This window comes from Lygodium microphyllum, chromosome 8 (genome assembly GCF_053477565.2).
Source record: "Lygodium microphyllum isolate KBCC chromosome 8, Lygodium_microphyllum_v1.1.10, whole genome shotgun sequence".
Classification (NCBI taxonomy): Eukaryota; Viridiplantae; Streptophyta; class Polypodiopsida; order Schizaeales; family Lygodiaceae; genus Lygodium; species Lygodium microphyllum.
In genome coordinates, this window is record NC_141142.1 from 38,030,121 (window position 1) to 38,036,443 (window position 6,323).

Here is a 6,323-nt window from a genome sequence, read left to right on the forward strand (position 1 = left end):
CAATCTGATGTATGGGAAGGGGAAAAAAAAACCAGAGAGCATTCCAGTTCTGTTTTGCGCGTCTATCCGCTCATCTAAATTGCAGAAAATGCATGTTTATAAGCACGTCTAAAATGCAGAGTACACGTGCTCATACATGCACTAGATAATTCAAATTTAAAAATAAAATAAAATATCTTTTTTTTAAAAGGAGATTTTTTGTTTTCCGTTCTCGTCTATGAGTGCTTATAAAAGCGCGTCTATGGGCGTGTCTATATGCCCATCTAATTTGCCAGATAGACGTGCTGGTAGACGCATAGAATAAATTAAGTAAATGACAATTTTGGTTTTTTAATGTACTTGTATTCACGCGTGTATATGTGCGTCTGTTGCACGTCTATTTTTGTGTGTAAATTCCTTTATACATGCGATTATAGACACGAAGTTGTAGACGCGCAAATAGAGGGGCGGATAGACGCACCCGTAAGATTTTCTCTATATTCAAAAATAACATCTAAAAGTGCAACTAAGAGGCCTTTTTGTTGTAGTGATGAAGAGAGGTTCTTATGGCCACGTGGTGAGATATTATCTAAAGTTACTTCCTTCTAAAATCCCTTCTTATTAGGAAGTCACTTATGCATAACCTAAATACTCATTTTAGGGTCCATATTTCTCCTCATCTAGTTAGAATTTAGCATAATGGGTTCATATTTTTAATCAAATAAGAAGTAAACTCAAAGAAAATTTAAGAGTATACATACATAAGATCTCTATTACATAAACCATAATCTCTAAATATATCAAAGTTTTCCATATTAAATCTCAACCAATGCAATGTAAAAAGAAATTAAGGCTAACTTTTCATGTTCCTTATAGCAAATAAATAATTTTACTAAATCAATTTTAAAATAATTGAAAAAATTAATTAGTATACTCAATGGATGCTCGATGGAGATGTCCATATTGAATAACTTTTGCTTACACTACATGTACGTATATTAAGCTTACCTATACTCATATATTCCCTATGAGATAATTTATATTTAGGTTTAGAAGACCTTAGACGTTTCCATTTCTCAATCTCAATCTCTCTCTCTATCTCAATTTATTCTCTTTCTAGATTTTTCTCCAAATTTTCTTATATCTCTCTCATTCTCTTCTATAGAAAAAAAAAAGTTAAGTAACCAAAATATAATATTTCATCTCTTTCTCACTTTTGCTAAAGCAATCAAACCATAAATCTCATCTCTTTCTCTTGCTATCTCTTGATTACATAAAATTTTAGGATAAAGTAAATAAAAATTAGTAAAGATAAAGTATATTTTCATTCTCTCTATTTCTCTAAGCTCTCAAACACACATTTAAGCTTTCTCACTAGAATTTGTCACAAGGAAGCTCAAAATCTAGGTTTTTAATGCATATATATAGAAACAATAAAATTGATCTTGAAGTTATGGCTTTTCTCAATTAGAATGTAGAGGAAAGAGAGTTTTCTCAAGAGAAGCAAGTAAAGGAACAAAAAAACTTGAAAAATATGGAAGTAATAAACTCTTACCAAAGTCTTTTTACTAGATTCTCTCTCACTCCTCTCAATATCCATATTCCTATAGAGTGTGCAAAAAAAAGGATTTTCCTTGTAGGATAAACTTAAATTATGCTAGAAATTTAATCCAAATATATCTTGCAATACATGCTAGTAACTTCATCAAAATCTACATTGTTATATGTGTTGGAATATGCACCAAAATATTCCATTGTGTTAGTATTAACATTATCACAAATCATTATTATGATGGTTTTAGGAAAGGAAATATTGATGAATATACTAAGCCTATACTACAAGCAAACAGAGCTATAGTGACATTAGGCAGTGACAATATTTTTGGCATCACTATTAGCATCACCACAAGCATGACTATAATAGTGGCGCGGTGCTATACTATGTGAAAAAAAAGAGTGGAAACTATCGTAGTGGCAAAAACCCGCAAAGGTTTTCACACACACACACACAAACAATGAGGGAACTTAGAAAGAATGATTAAGGAAGTGTGAAGGAAATAACAAGGGAGAAGGGGGAGGAGAAGGTTGCGAGGAAGGGATTCAAGGCAAACATGCATCTCCAAGCTTGAAGATATGCCGTTTTCTCTTTCTCTTCCTCTTTCCTTTATACATTGTGATTTTTGCTTATGTGGAGAGAGAGAGAGAGAGAGGGAGGGACGGAGGCAGAGATTCCATCCCCCCTCTTTCTTTCCTTCTCTCTCTCTCTCTCCCTCACCATCCATCTCTTTTCATACATGTATCGCTTTCCATGAGAAAGTTAGAGAGGGAGGGAGTCTCTCTCCATGAGACAGAGGTTGGGAGAGATAGGGTGAGTAAGGGAGGGAGTCTCCTTCGATGAGAGAGAGAGGGGTAGGAGAGGGAGGGTGAGGAAGGGAGGGAGTCTCTTTTGATGAGAGAGAGAGAGTGGGGAGAGGGAGGAAGAGATAGAGATATGGAAAGAGAGAGAGGGAGAGGGGGAAGGAGAGAGAGAGATGGAAGGAGAGGGAGAGATATGGTAAAAGAGAAAGGGATATCCTTCCATCCCTTTCTATCCATCTCTCATTTCCCTTCTCTATATTTATCTCCCTCTCTATCTTGGAGAGGGAGGGAGACAAAGACAGAGAGGGAGGGAGAGAGAAGAAAGAGAGAGAGAGAAAGAGGAAGGGAGAGGGGAGAAAGAAGATTAAGAGGGAGGGAGGGAGGGAGGGAGAGGGAGTGAGGGAGAGAGAGAGAGAGAGAGAGGGTAAGATAGAGAGATGGAAATAACCTGAGGAGGTGAGTCATAAATGGATGCATCATGTGGGCTCAACATAAGGGATTTTTAAAATACAATTTTTACACATTTTTCACATACATAAGGGTCCCATATAAAGGGGTTACTTATGGATTGAATACAAAAGGGTAATGTTTTATTAAGGGACAATTCATAGATAAGGACATTTATAAATAGGCATTGAATGCACATGATAGAGAGAATATATATATATATATATAGTGAAATACTCAATGAAAAAAAGAAAGGGAGAAAGATAAAGAGGGAGACACTTAGAGGAGAAAGGAGGGAGACTAGGACAAAGAGATTGAAAGAGAGGGAGGGAGAATAAGAGAGAGATGGAAAGAAAGAAAGGGAGAAAGGAGCAGATTAAGAGAAAGATATGGGAAGAGAGAAAGAGAGGGAGAGAGGGGGATGGAAGGAGAGAGAGAAAGAGATAGAGATGGAGAGTGAGGGTAAGAGAGAGAGGGAGGCAAGGAGAGATCTCCTCTTTCCCTTTCTCTTTTACCCTCTCTCTCCATCTCTCTCTTTTCTTTCCAATCAATGATTCATTTGTAGACAACCATAGCAAGTATCAATGGGGGAAGCAATTGCAAGTGCTCACATATAAGCAAGTGAGTTAGGTTGCTTCTATACTATCTTATATGTTGCTTGCGAGATATGCTTATGATAGAATGTAGCCTATACATGTACCTATGTATATGCATGTATCTTTGTATACACTATGTTTATCCTATGTATATGCATATGATGTGCTTGTGCATATCCTAAATAGCCTAGCCTATGCATGGCCTATGCCTTCGCATGTAGTGTTGCATGTGTATATATATGCACATAGCATGTGCATTGTCTACCTTGTCATTGAGAGAGAATGGAACTCTTGACTATAAGTGCATGTTCTCTTTATTCTTTCTCTCTAGTGTACCTTGTTTCTGCTTCTTGCAATTTGTTCTTCTTTTGGTTAAGGTTGTGTATAACAAAAAAGAAAGCATTCGTAAATGTTAAATGCTAAATCATTGAATACGTCCATAAATGTGTCTCTATTGTAATTTAGGTAGGTTTATAGACCTTGTTATAATGATACATAAATAGAGTCGAGCAAAAGTGTCTCTCACATCATGCAAATATCTTTGCTTAGTGTACTAGTGGCAAAAGTGTATTGATACTCCCATCAAAACCTTGATTGTACATGCATGTGATTCGAGTGTGTGATGATGAGTATTGCTACTTTCTTCCTTTAGTCCTGCATTCTATATTCATAACCACTCCTAAAAGTGTGCTACTACGACCACCTATGAAGAAGAAATGCCATGTGATCATGGGGTGGGACACATCATAGTTTATTGGAGTCTACAAGAACTTGTTGTCGTTGACCCTCTCTTGACCCGATATTTGAGATGGAATATGTTAACAACAACAACACTATTCAAGATCTATAATAGCTGAGCTGAAAAATTAAGAATTTACTCGTATACATGCATACACTGGTATTATTAATAGTAAAGCAAAACTTGAACCTTGATACTCTAGGAAACTGTTCAAAACGTCATAAACTCTTTGTTCCAACTTTGAGCTCAGGGTTAGGCTATAAAATTTAAGGCGACCTTTCACTCATGGGTCTATCGTGCACCGAAACTTGAGGCTACGTAGTGTATGTCCAAGGAAAGTTCTAAGATGAGAAGGTTGACGGCGCAGTTGACGTTGCCAACCAGAGTTTCTGAATAGAAACCTGCTAGACGTCCGTGAAAAGGTCTCTTTGTCTGTACTATGTAGGTGCTACGTGGACACACGGTGACGGACGCGTCTGCGACGATGGAAGCATCCGAGGGCGTGACACGGGGAGATGCCGTGTTGCGGATGTTACCCTGGATGACGCAGCTTTGAACATTGCTATAAAGTAAAACGTTGCTAATCATTGCCGGACCGAGACGCAGACAGAAACACCAACGAGACACAGAGAGAGAGAGAGAGAGAGAGAGAGAGAGAGAGAGAGACAGGAGAGGAGAGGAGAGGGACACGCATTTGATATCCGCTGCCTACGGTCACAATTCACAACTTCCCAACTGCCGCCCTAATTTGTGCATCGAATAGCAATATGATATCCATGGATCGACTTTTTTACGGACGGAGGCGAGCCCTGCTCGTGCTGTTCGTTGCCCTCGTTCTTGCAGCTTTTCTTCTCGCCGACAGTCGCAGAGACCTGTACGTGGTTGCCAGCTTTGATGGTCACGACAAGAACAACAAGAAAGGTCATGATTGGGGTCGTGGTGACCGTAGTAATGATAACGGGGTTGGTGACTCTGACGATTGTGGCGATGACGGTGACTCTGATGATATCGCCAAGGCAAAGTTGACGCCTTAATGCCATCAAAGGGTGGGAATCCGTCTAATTTCCTATTCTATTCAATCTATCCCATCCATTCGGCGCTCACTGATTCATATATTTTCGTCTTTCTTCTCAGCTTCGTTATTACTGAATTCTTTCTGTTTAGGTTAACCTCGTCTCCTTAGCTAATATTTGCCTTAACACTGCCTGTTCTTAGCTTAGTTATTATTACGTTTTCTCAGCGTTGTAATTACTCAACACTCATTCGTTGCGACGTTTGTATTCCATGCAGGGTAATCGGAGCCACAAGTCGTAGTTCCAAGCCAAGATGACCTGGTCAGGTGTCGTGAGCACGCGTTAAAATAAAACGTAATACAGAGGCTGAATAGAAGACATGTAGCTAGTAGTATTGAACAGCGCCTCTCGTCATAGACATTTGGCTGCGGCTGGTTTTGTTGTATATAGCTCCATGCAACTTTTCAACGTTGCTAGCAACATAAAACATAATACCAGACGTTACCACAATCGTCTTTTCCTTATAAGCAAACGAGAATTTTTGGGCCGTCGCATGAGTACTCATCTTTCGTTGCCTCAATTACGTTGCTCGGAATTTTCTTCAACTGTTGGTGGTCCTTCTTTCCTGGAATTGTTGCTATGCAGCTTTATATGGGTATTCTCTTTTTTTAAAAAATACATTTTTAAAAAGAAAACCCCATCCTATATATATGTTATTATTGATTTTATGTGCCTTTCGCTGGAAGATTGGCAAGCGAGATAATTCGGGGTCTTTCTTGATTACGTTACGATCACGCTAATCCTCCCCAAAATCCCAAATCGAGTTTAATCCAATCGATTCTGGCTTTAATTACTCGTAAGAGATGGATCCCTCGAGTTAGTTTATTTTTTACATAGATAGATGACGTGCATCTATCTGTAATACACGATATACGTTACCATATGGTAGGCAGGACAACACGTGCGAGTGTGCTTGCTTAGTGAAGGTACGTAGATCGAATATTCAAAGCCTAGCAATATATACGCATGGATTCTCGTTGTTAATCGCCTCCAGGATTGATGCAAGGAACTTTTCTCTTTCTGTCCTTTTATTTCATTCTAAGAATGTTGCTTTGTGAACTTTTCTTCTAATGTCTTAGTTGTAGCAAAGAATTTCTTTACCTTATGCAAAAAAAATAAATACCCTCAATT

At 38.4% G+C, this 6,323-nt stretch overlaps 1 long non-coding RNA gene across 1 annotated transcript; it reads left to right on the plus strand.

Moving 5' to 3' along the window:
- Positions 1 to 4,734: 4,734 nt before the first annotated feature.
- LOC148032170 (uncharacterized) lies at positions 4,735 to 5,670 on the plus strand. Its single transcript, XR_015691749.1, has 2 exons — positions 4,735 to 5,165; positions 5,410 to 5,670. It is a non-coding gene; the product is annotated as an uncharacterized LOC148032170 (long non-coding RNA).
- Positions 5,671 to 6,323: the final 653 nt, after the last annotated feature.